Source organism: Pipistrellus kuhlii, unplaced genomic scaffold (genome assembly GCF_014108245.1).
Source record: "Pipistrellus kuhlii isolate mPipKuh1 unplaced genomic scaffold, mPipKuh1.p scaffold_m20_p_19, whole genome shotgun sequence".
NCBI classification, from domain to species: Eukaryota; Metazoa; Chordata; class Mammalia; order Chiroptera; family Vespertilionidae; genus Pipistrellus; species Pipistrellus kuhlii.
Window position 1 is genome coordinate 7,432,119 of NW_023425504.1, and position 9,234 is coordinate 7,441,352.

Below are 9,234 nucleotides of genomic sequence, written 5' to 3' on the forward strand. Positions count from 1 at the left end.
CATCCTTTCTCCTTACACACACACACACACACACACACACACACACACACACACACACACGTACACAACTTCTCAAGATTCACAATCTCAACAAAGCAGAACAACAATAACTTGAACTCTTCCTATGAGCTGCACAGTTGATGAACCCCTCAGATCAGCCCTATAGGTTGTCATTCATCTTTCCATAGGAAAAAAAAATACGGCTCAGAATCAGAGAACACTTGCAGTACTAGAACTTGGCAGACTGAGATTACAAGCTTTGACTCCTAGGTGCTCTCAGAATCCCCATCAGCCTCAGGCTGGTCCAGCTTCCCACCACTGGGCTTTGAGATCAAGGCCTGGGAACTAGCTGGTCAGGCCACTCTGCTCATCCATTTCATCTTGAATAGTGCTGGTAACATCAAGAAAACATCCAATAACTTTTTCTGGGATTCTGGCCTGATGTCCACCTACCAACCTAATCTTCAAAGGAAACCAAATCACAAAACAAACCAAGGAAGCAGAGTTTTACTCTTTGGGCTCCCTGCCTACTTCCCTCAGGGGTTTAGCCCACTTACCTATAAACCAAAGGTGCTGAGTCCTGACCAAAAATAATCTTCTTCTGTGCTTAGCCTGATATTCCCTCCCATTTTTTCCCCTTGCTCAGTTGTAGGGGGAAGCAAGCATTGGAACTCTGACTGAAGAAATCAAGTTTGAACTTTGAACTTTGCAAATATGCAACAAAAAAGTAATAAAAATGATGGAGAAATGTCAGGAAAAAAGAAAGAGAAGAAAAATACACATTTAAGAAATTCACACAATGTGAATTCTTCTGTAACCTTTGGATTTCCTTAAAAGTGACAAGCAATTGTATTTCTCCTATCATTTTCTCCCTCTAACCTATTACAGATCTGCCTTTCACAGAAAGCAAATTTGGTAACGGGTACTGAATTGGAATATTCTACTTGTGAAAAACCTGTCTTGCCTAGTTTATATAAAAGGGGAAGGGAAGGGGGAACTCAAGTAAGAGAATTTAATGCTATAATTAAGACAATAATAATTCTGTTCTTACTTTTACCATGCAAAACATTTTAACATTTGAAGGAATAAATAATATCCTCAAAGTCTCTGCTACTCAATGATACAATTCATTAGACTAGAGCAAAGAGAAATTTCGTGGGCATTAAGAACACCGTGCAAGGGCGAAATGAAGGCCGGTGTTACAAGATCCGTGGCCAAAATCAGAAATTAATAATTAGATTGGTGCTCAAAATTCACAGACGACCCAGACACATATTTTTAATCCTAACCGCATTTCCAGAAGAAAAAAAGTAGACAACGCCTGGAGTGTTGTCTTTCAAAAGTATTAATGATGCACTATAAATTTTGTCCACGTATTAATGATAATTCAGTCCTCATTAAGTGTTGGTGCTGACAGCAATCCACATTTCAGCACAGCAAATTTATTTTCCCTTTGTTAAATCTAGTTTACTTTAATAGTCTACTGAGCAATAAAAGCTGTGCGATGCTGGAAATCGATTTCTTCCTTTGATCCAACACAGGGTGTTTTAAATGGCAGCGCCCACTCCCGGTGGACATGCAGCAGCTTCCGGGCTTCCGAAGAGATGGGGCTGTGCCTGGGGCTGCCAATTATGTTTGGTTACAAATAGGATGTCAGAGAGAAAAGCCCCGCTTTCTCCTTTCGGTGTTTCTCCAAATGAAAACGGTGCCAGGGCAGCAGGTGGAAGGCGCTAGGGCGCTGGGAAGTAGGGAGGGTATCTAAACCGGACCCACACTCACATTTCACATTTTGATTAGGGTGTGGTGACACCCTTGGCTGGATTGTGCTGCAGTCACTGGGATGGGAGATGGAACTCTTGGCGGCAGGTGCGGCAAAGCCAAACGCCCAGAGAGCGCCCCATATTAGGCAGTTTGCTAAGGAAGTAAAAGACAGGAAACACCTGGCAGTGCCAGGGGTCTTCACAACCATATTTGGTGGGTCAGAGAAGGCTGGGGACGCAGGCACCCGCGCATTGACAGCTCTGAGGCACCAGAGGGCGCTGTGCACACACCTTGCTTTCCCAGTAAGCTGATCACCAGAACAGAGTTGGAAAACTTTGGGAGGGTAGGGACAGGAGGGAATCTTTCTTTTTCTTTATTGCTTAAGGTATTACATATGTGTCCTTATCCCCCCATTTCCCCCCCCAGCCCCCGCCCCTGCTCATGCCCTCACACCCCTGGTGTCTGTGTCCATTGGTTATGCTTATATGCATGCATATAAAGTCCTTTGGTTGATCTCTCCCCCTTACCCCTCCCCTTCCCTTCCTTCCCGCTGAGGTTTGAGCATCTGATTGATGCTTCTCTGTCTCTGGATCTGTTTTTGTTCGTCAGAATCTTAACTAGCTCACTCAAATTGCAGCCCACAGGGAGGGGCCTGCACTTCTCAGAAACATCCCACTTGGTAATATCTGATGACAACCTAGCAAGACGCAAATGAAGGAGGGGGAAGCATCCATAACACCTACGGGAAGCTCAAGCAAATGTCATTTTTAAACTGCTGGAGATGAGCAATTGCTGTCAGATCTTATCCTGCAATTTCTCACAATCCCCCAGAGCTGGCTGTATCATGAGGTACACTCCACCTCAGAGATGTAAAGGTGCCACACACCAAGAGGGTCTTCCTGTATGGACTGCCATACAATTATAATACATCATAACCATCATAATAGCACCTACTACTGCCATTGCTGCTCTGAGTACTTTCACACCAACCATCTTAGCCCCACTTTACAGATGGAAAAACTATTCAAGTTCACACAGAAATTATGCTCTTTTTGCAGTCTGCACTGCCTCCCTGATGGGGAAGCACAGCTGTCAAAATGCTTTATAAATGTCCTCAAGCCAGCAGGCAATATTGGAACTAAAACTATGCATATGAGTTTGTTAAAAAAAAATAAATAAATAAAAAATAAAAAAAACACCAAACTTGGGCTCTAATTCCTTTTCACTTTGGAAATAACCCCCAAAGCTTCCTCTGGTGTCTTCATTTGAATTAGAAGATGATTGTGCACAAAAGAAGCCACAAACACCCTGAGCCTTTTCTTTCAGAATCTCAGACATGGATACTTGCCAGCATTTGGAAAATCTGTTTTTTGCAAACAGAGGGATAGAAAAGCAACTGGTGGTCCACAGATACCACCAAGCACACTTATATAAACTGCTAGTGCAGACCTCCTTCCAGAAACCTGTGCCAGCTCCTTCAGCCCACATTAGCTTCTCCTATCTGACCTAGTCCCCCCTCAACCAGGACTTAATGTGTAGCAACTTGCTTGTTTCTTTATCCTGTTCTCTGATCTATCACTTCTCTCTCTCTCTCTCTCTCTCTCTCTCTCTCTCTCTCTCTCTCTCTCTCATAATCAGTGAGTTTGTAAGAACCATGGGAACAGAGGCCTTATCAACACTGTGCACGTAGCAGCTCTCAGGGAGTTATGAAAGTGAATTAGGGCTGCATCTCTGTTTACAACATCTATCACTTTCCACCAATTTAACAAGGTGGCCCTATTTGCTTTTTCTTCTCGTTTTGGGGTTTTAGGTTTGTTTATTTGAAATGATGAGGCCTGCTGACAGGTATAGTTTATATAAAGACAACAGTAATTATGCAAATGTGAGTGATTTCTTTTGCACAATGCATGTTCATTGCATCCTCTCTTCTCGTTCGGATCCTTGTTTCATCTCTCCTTTGTCTCTGTTTTTTGATAACTGATAGACACCTATTCTATAGAAAGCCAAACACAAATTAATACTAATAGGAAACACTTCTAGCAAATTCCCATCTTCTTTGCCATTTGCTAGAATGTTCTGGGCTATATCTCTTCCCCCACACCATAATGTAGTACCCAAACTGGATATTACTAGTAAGAAATGGAAAGGTGGGCAGTGAGGGGGAAGAAGTGAAGATTGATGAGGAAACATGAGGAAAAAAGCAGAATGCAGGAGGGGGTTAGAAATTGGGAAAGCAACAAAGCAGTATGGATATTTCAGAACCCAATAACTGGAGAGATGGAAAGTTATAGACTGAATGAATGCTTGTATTCCCCTAAAATTCATATATTAAAATCCTAACCCTCAATGTGATGATATAAGGAGGTACAGCTTTCGACAGGTGATTAGGTCATGAAGATATAGTCATCATGAATGGGATTAGTGACCTTATGAAACAGACTTTAGAGCCCAACTGGCATAGCTCAGTGGTTTAGCATTGACCTATGAACCAGGAGGTCATGGTTTGATCAGGGCACATGCCCAAGATGTGGGCTTGATCCCTGGTAGGGGGTGTGCAGGAGGCAGCCAATCAATGATGCTCATCACTGGTCTTTCTATCTCTCTCCCCCTCACCTTTTTTCTCTGAAATCATTAAAAATATTTTTAAAAAGAAATAGACTTTAGAGAGTGTTCTTATTCCTTCTGCCATGTGAAGACACAATCAGAATACAGCCATCTATTAACCAGGACGTGAAACCTCACCAGGCACAGAGTCTGTTGGTTCCTTGATCATGGACTTCCCAACCTCCATAACTGGGAATAATAAATATCTGCTGTTTAATTTTTGTTTGATTACAGCAGCCCATAATGACTAAGACCCAGTGATGGCTGAAAGAATTGGAATTTCATGCTGGACCATGTATGTCACCCAAGTAGTTCCATCTAAAGAGAACACACCTGTAGAAGCTCTAGAATTTCCAGATCCATCCCATCATGCTGAGCTACTACCTTAGCATGAATATGAATTCCTAACTAGCTACCTGCTTTGGGTTGAAAAGGACAGAGTAAGTTTCATTCAGGCTCCATTTACAAAGGGTCCACTTTATGAAAAAATAAATTTATTTAATGATCCCTAGTGGCTACTAACATCTCAAAGAGAGAGACAGCCAGACATCATGCAATCTTGACAGCAGCACATAGCAGCACCATCTATGAAAGAATCTTTCCAAAAGGTCAATGCAAATATAAGCATCAATTCAAATGCCAATTTACAAAGGACAGAGGAACATGTTAAAAAACATCACAAGGAGTTCTGTTTTTAGTTTTTTGGAGGAAACTCCATACTGTTCTTCACAGTGGTTGCACCAGTATCTGTATTCCCACCAGCAGTGCACGAGGGTTCCTTTTTCTCCGCATACTCTCCAGCACTTGTCGTTTGTTGATTTGTTGGTGATAGCCATTCTGACAGGTGTGAGGTGGTACCATATTGTCATTTTGTTTTGCATCTCTCAGATGATTAGTGACTTTAAGCATGTTTTCATATGTCTCTTGGCCTTCCTTATGCCCTCTTTCATTTGACCCAGTGATCTCACTTCTAGGAATATATCCCAAGAAACTAGAAACACCAATCAGAAAGTATATATGCACCCCTATGTTCATAGCAGTACAATTTTCCATAGCTAAGATCTGGAAAAAGCCATCAGCAAATGAGTAGATTAAAAACAGGGGTACATCTACCCAATGGAATACTATACTGCAGTAAAAAAGAAGGAATTCTTACCTTCTTTTAGCGATTAGGAGCCAGTGGTCCCGAATTATGAGAGGGGTCCCAAATTGGAGAGGGTGCAGGCTGCGCTGAGGGAACCCCCCCCCCCATGCATGAATTTTGTGCACCAGGCCTCTAGTAATTTTTATAACAAAGAATGAACACAATGACCATTTGGACAACGGTTTACACTAAATGAAGTCATGCCCAACCAATCAATTGGAAATTTTTAAGCAGTAAAAACACACATGAATAAAAAAGGAATGTGTAAGCAAAAGCTTTGACATAGTGCCAAATCACTGTGGGATGGGAATATGATTGTATCATGGAAAAGCAATGACTATAGTGACAGGAAACAAGAATAAACCTGACTTTCTCTGACGAGAGAAGTATAGATGCTTTGGCCTCCCTCCCCCAAGACTGATGGGAAAATCTATCTTATTATGTGAAAGAAAGTCATCCTAGTAAAAACTTCAGGTTTCCAGGCAACACCCAACCCTTCTTGGTAGTAACATGTTAAGCTCTTTAGATTAAACTGCAAAAAGATGCTGAGAGGCTGTGTGAGTAGGCTGAAAATAGCAGGTGAGTGTCAGTGTAGGCAGTGCAACATAATGCACTGAGAAAAAATCCCATTAAGCACTCATAATAATACACTGATATATCAAGCTTCTTTGTATAAATCCTCAGGACATCTGTATCCAAAATGAAAGGCCCAATTCTGCTATTAGACTAAAGGAGTCATACAGAGGTCAGGCAACTCAAACATGAGGACATGGAGGCCCAAGACAGAACCCAGGCCAGAGTACTCTGCCAGTAACATAGACACTAGACCTTTGTTAATACTAAAGGTATTAGCCTTTAACTACACCCCCTGCAGGCCTGGTCACCCCTAACTGTCCACCCTTGCAGGCCTGGTCACCCCCAACTGCCCTCCCCTGCAGGCCTGGTTGCCCCAACTGCCCTCTCCTGCTGGCCTGGTTGCCTTGTCTTCACCTGCAGGCCTGGTCACTGCCAATTGCCCTTCCGTCTAGGCCTGATCACCCCTAACTGCCCTCCACTGCAGGCCTGGTCCCCCCCACCCCAACTGCCCTTCCCTGCAGGCCTGATCACCCCCAGCTTCCCTCCCTTGCAACCCTGATCCCTCCCAACTGCATTCCCCTGCCAGCCAACTTATAGCGGCCATCTTGTGTCTACCTGGGGGCAGCCATCTTTGACCACATGGGGACGGCCATCTTGTATGTTGGAATGACGATCAATTTGCATAGTACCTCTTTATTATATAGGTATAGGATATATCGTTTCATCCATTAATGAACACTTAAGTTGTATCCATGTCTTGACTATTATAAATAATGTTACTATATACATTGGAGTGTAGACAGCTTGTCAAGTTAATGGTTTTTTGTTCCCTTTGGACATATAGTATTCCCAGAAGTGGAGTTGCTGGATCAGATGATAGTTCTAGTTTTAATTTTTTAAAGGATCCTCCATAATGTTTTCCATAGCAGCATATCAGCTGTACCAATTTACAGTCCTACCAACAGTGCATAAGGGTTCCCTTTTCCCTACATCCACACTAGCATTTGCTATCTCTTCTCTTTTTTATGATGGCCATTCCAATGGGTGTGAGGTGATATCTTGTTGTGGCTTTGATTCAGATTTCTCTAATAATTAGTGATGTTAAGCACTTTTCCACATGCCATTAGCCATATGACATAGTCCTTGGGAAAATGGCCATGCAGATCCTTTGCCTATTTATTAATTGGATTGTTTGTTTTTGTTGTTGAGCTATATAAGTCCTATATAAATTTTGGATATTAACCCCTAAAATTTTCCCATTCCATAGGTTATCTTTTCACTTTAATGATGATGATGATTTCATTTGCTGTGCTGAAGCCTTTTAGTTTGCTATAATAAAACTTGGTTTTTTGTTTTGTTCTGTTTTTTGTTTTTTGTGTGTGTGGTTTTTTTTTTTTGGGGGGGGGGTGGAGGTTGGGTTTTTTGGGGTTTTTTTGGGGGGGGTTGGTTTTTTGGTTTTTTTTGCTTGTGCTTTACTTGTCATATCAAAAATAATCATTACCAACACCCATATCGAGGAGCTTTATTCCCTATATTTTCTTCTAGGAGTTTCATGTTTCAGGTCTTACATTTAAGTATTTAATCCATTTCAAGTTATGTTTTTGTGACTGGTGTAAAAATATAGGTCCAGTTGCATTTTTATATGTGAGTATTCAATTATCCCAGCACCATTACTTGAAGAGCCTGTCTTTTATTCACTTGATATTTAGATTCACTTGTTGATAGATATGTTTTTTGTTGTTCATGATTTTTATGTTTACCTTTTTCTTCTTCCTCTTCTTAAAGAATACCTTTCAGTATTTCATATAATCCTGGTTTGTTGTTGATGAACTCCTTTAGATTTTTCTTTCTTATCTGTGAAGCTCTTTATCTGACCTTCAATTCTAAATGATAGCTTTGCTGGGTAGAGTAATCTTGGTTGTAGATTCTTGCTATCCATCACTTTGAATATTTCTTGCCACTCCCTTCTGGCCTGCATAGTTTCTGTTGAGAAATCAGCTGACAATCGTATGGGTGCTCCCTTGTAGGTAACTAACTGTTTTTCTTTTGCTGCTTTTAATATTCTCTCTTTGTCTTTTGCTCTTGGCATGTTAATTATGATGTGTCTTGGTGTGGTCCTCTTTGGATTCCTTTTGTTTGGGGTTCTGTGTATATCCTGGACTTGTTAGTCTATTTCTTTCACCAGGTGGAGAAAGTTTTCAGTCATTATTTCTTCAAATAGGTTTTCAGTATCTTGCTCTCTCTCTCTCTCTTTCTCTCTCTCCTTCTAGCACCCACATTATTCTGATGTTGGTACGCTTGAAGATGTCACAGAGGCTTCTTATACTATCTTCAAATATTTGGATTCTTTTTGCTTTTCTGGTTGGGTGCTTTTGTTTCTTTGTATTTTAAATCTTTGACTTGATTCTTGCATTACTCTAGTCTGCTGTTTAGTCTCTGTATAATATTTTTTATTTCAGTCAGTGTATGTTTAATTTCTAGTTGGTCTTTTTTCATATCCTCAAGGGTCTTCTTAAATTTATCAGCCTTTTCTAGGAAATTCTAGAAAAACCTTATAACCGTGGTTTTGAACTCTATATCCAGTCATTTGTTTTCCTCCATTTCTTTCATTTGTGATCTGTTTCTTTGTCTCCACGTTTTTGCTGCTTCCCTGGGTTGGTAGAGTAGCTTTGTGTGCTAGGTGTCCTATATGGCCCAATGGTTCAGCCTCCCCAGTTACCTGAGGTGGACACACTTGGTGCACCCCTTTGTGGAATGTGTGTACAGCCTTGTTGTCGTTAAGTCTTGATTGTTGTTGGTATCACTGGGAGGAATTGACTTGCAGGCCACTTGGCTGTGAGGATCAGCTGTGTCTACGCTGGGAGAACTTCTGTGCTGGAGACAGCTTTATGAGACAAGACTTGCAAAATTGCAAATTGTAGAGCAATTGTAGGGCTCATTTCATTTATTTCCCTTTTATTGAGGATCACTGTTCTGTACTTCCTATTTTCCAATGTTTGACAACCAATATTTCATATAGTTTGTCCACTTTTTTAGTTGTTTAAGTTGGAAGTATAAATCCCGTCCCTGTTACACTTTCATGGCCAGAAATAGAAGTCCAGTTTTCAGTTTTTAAATATTTGAGTTCTATTAGTTTGGGGATTTTTAAT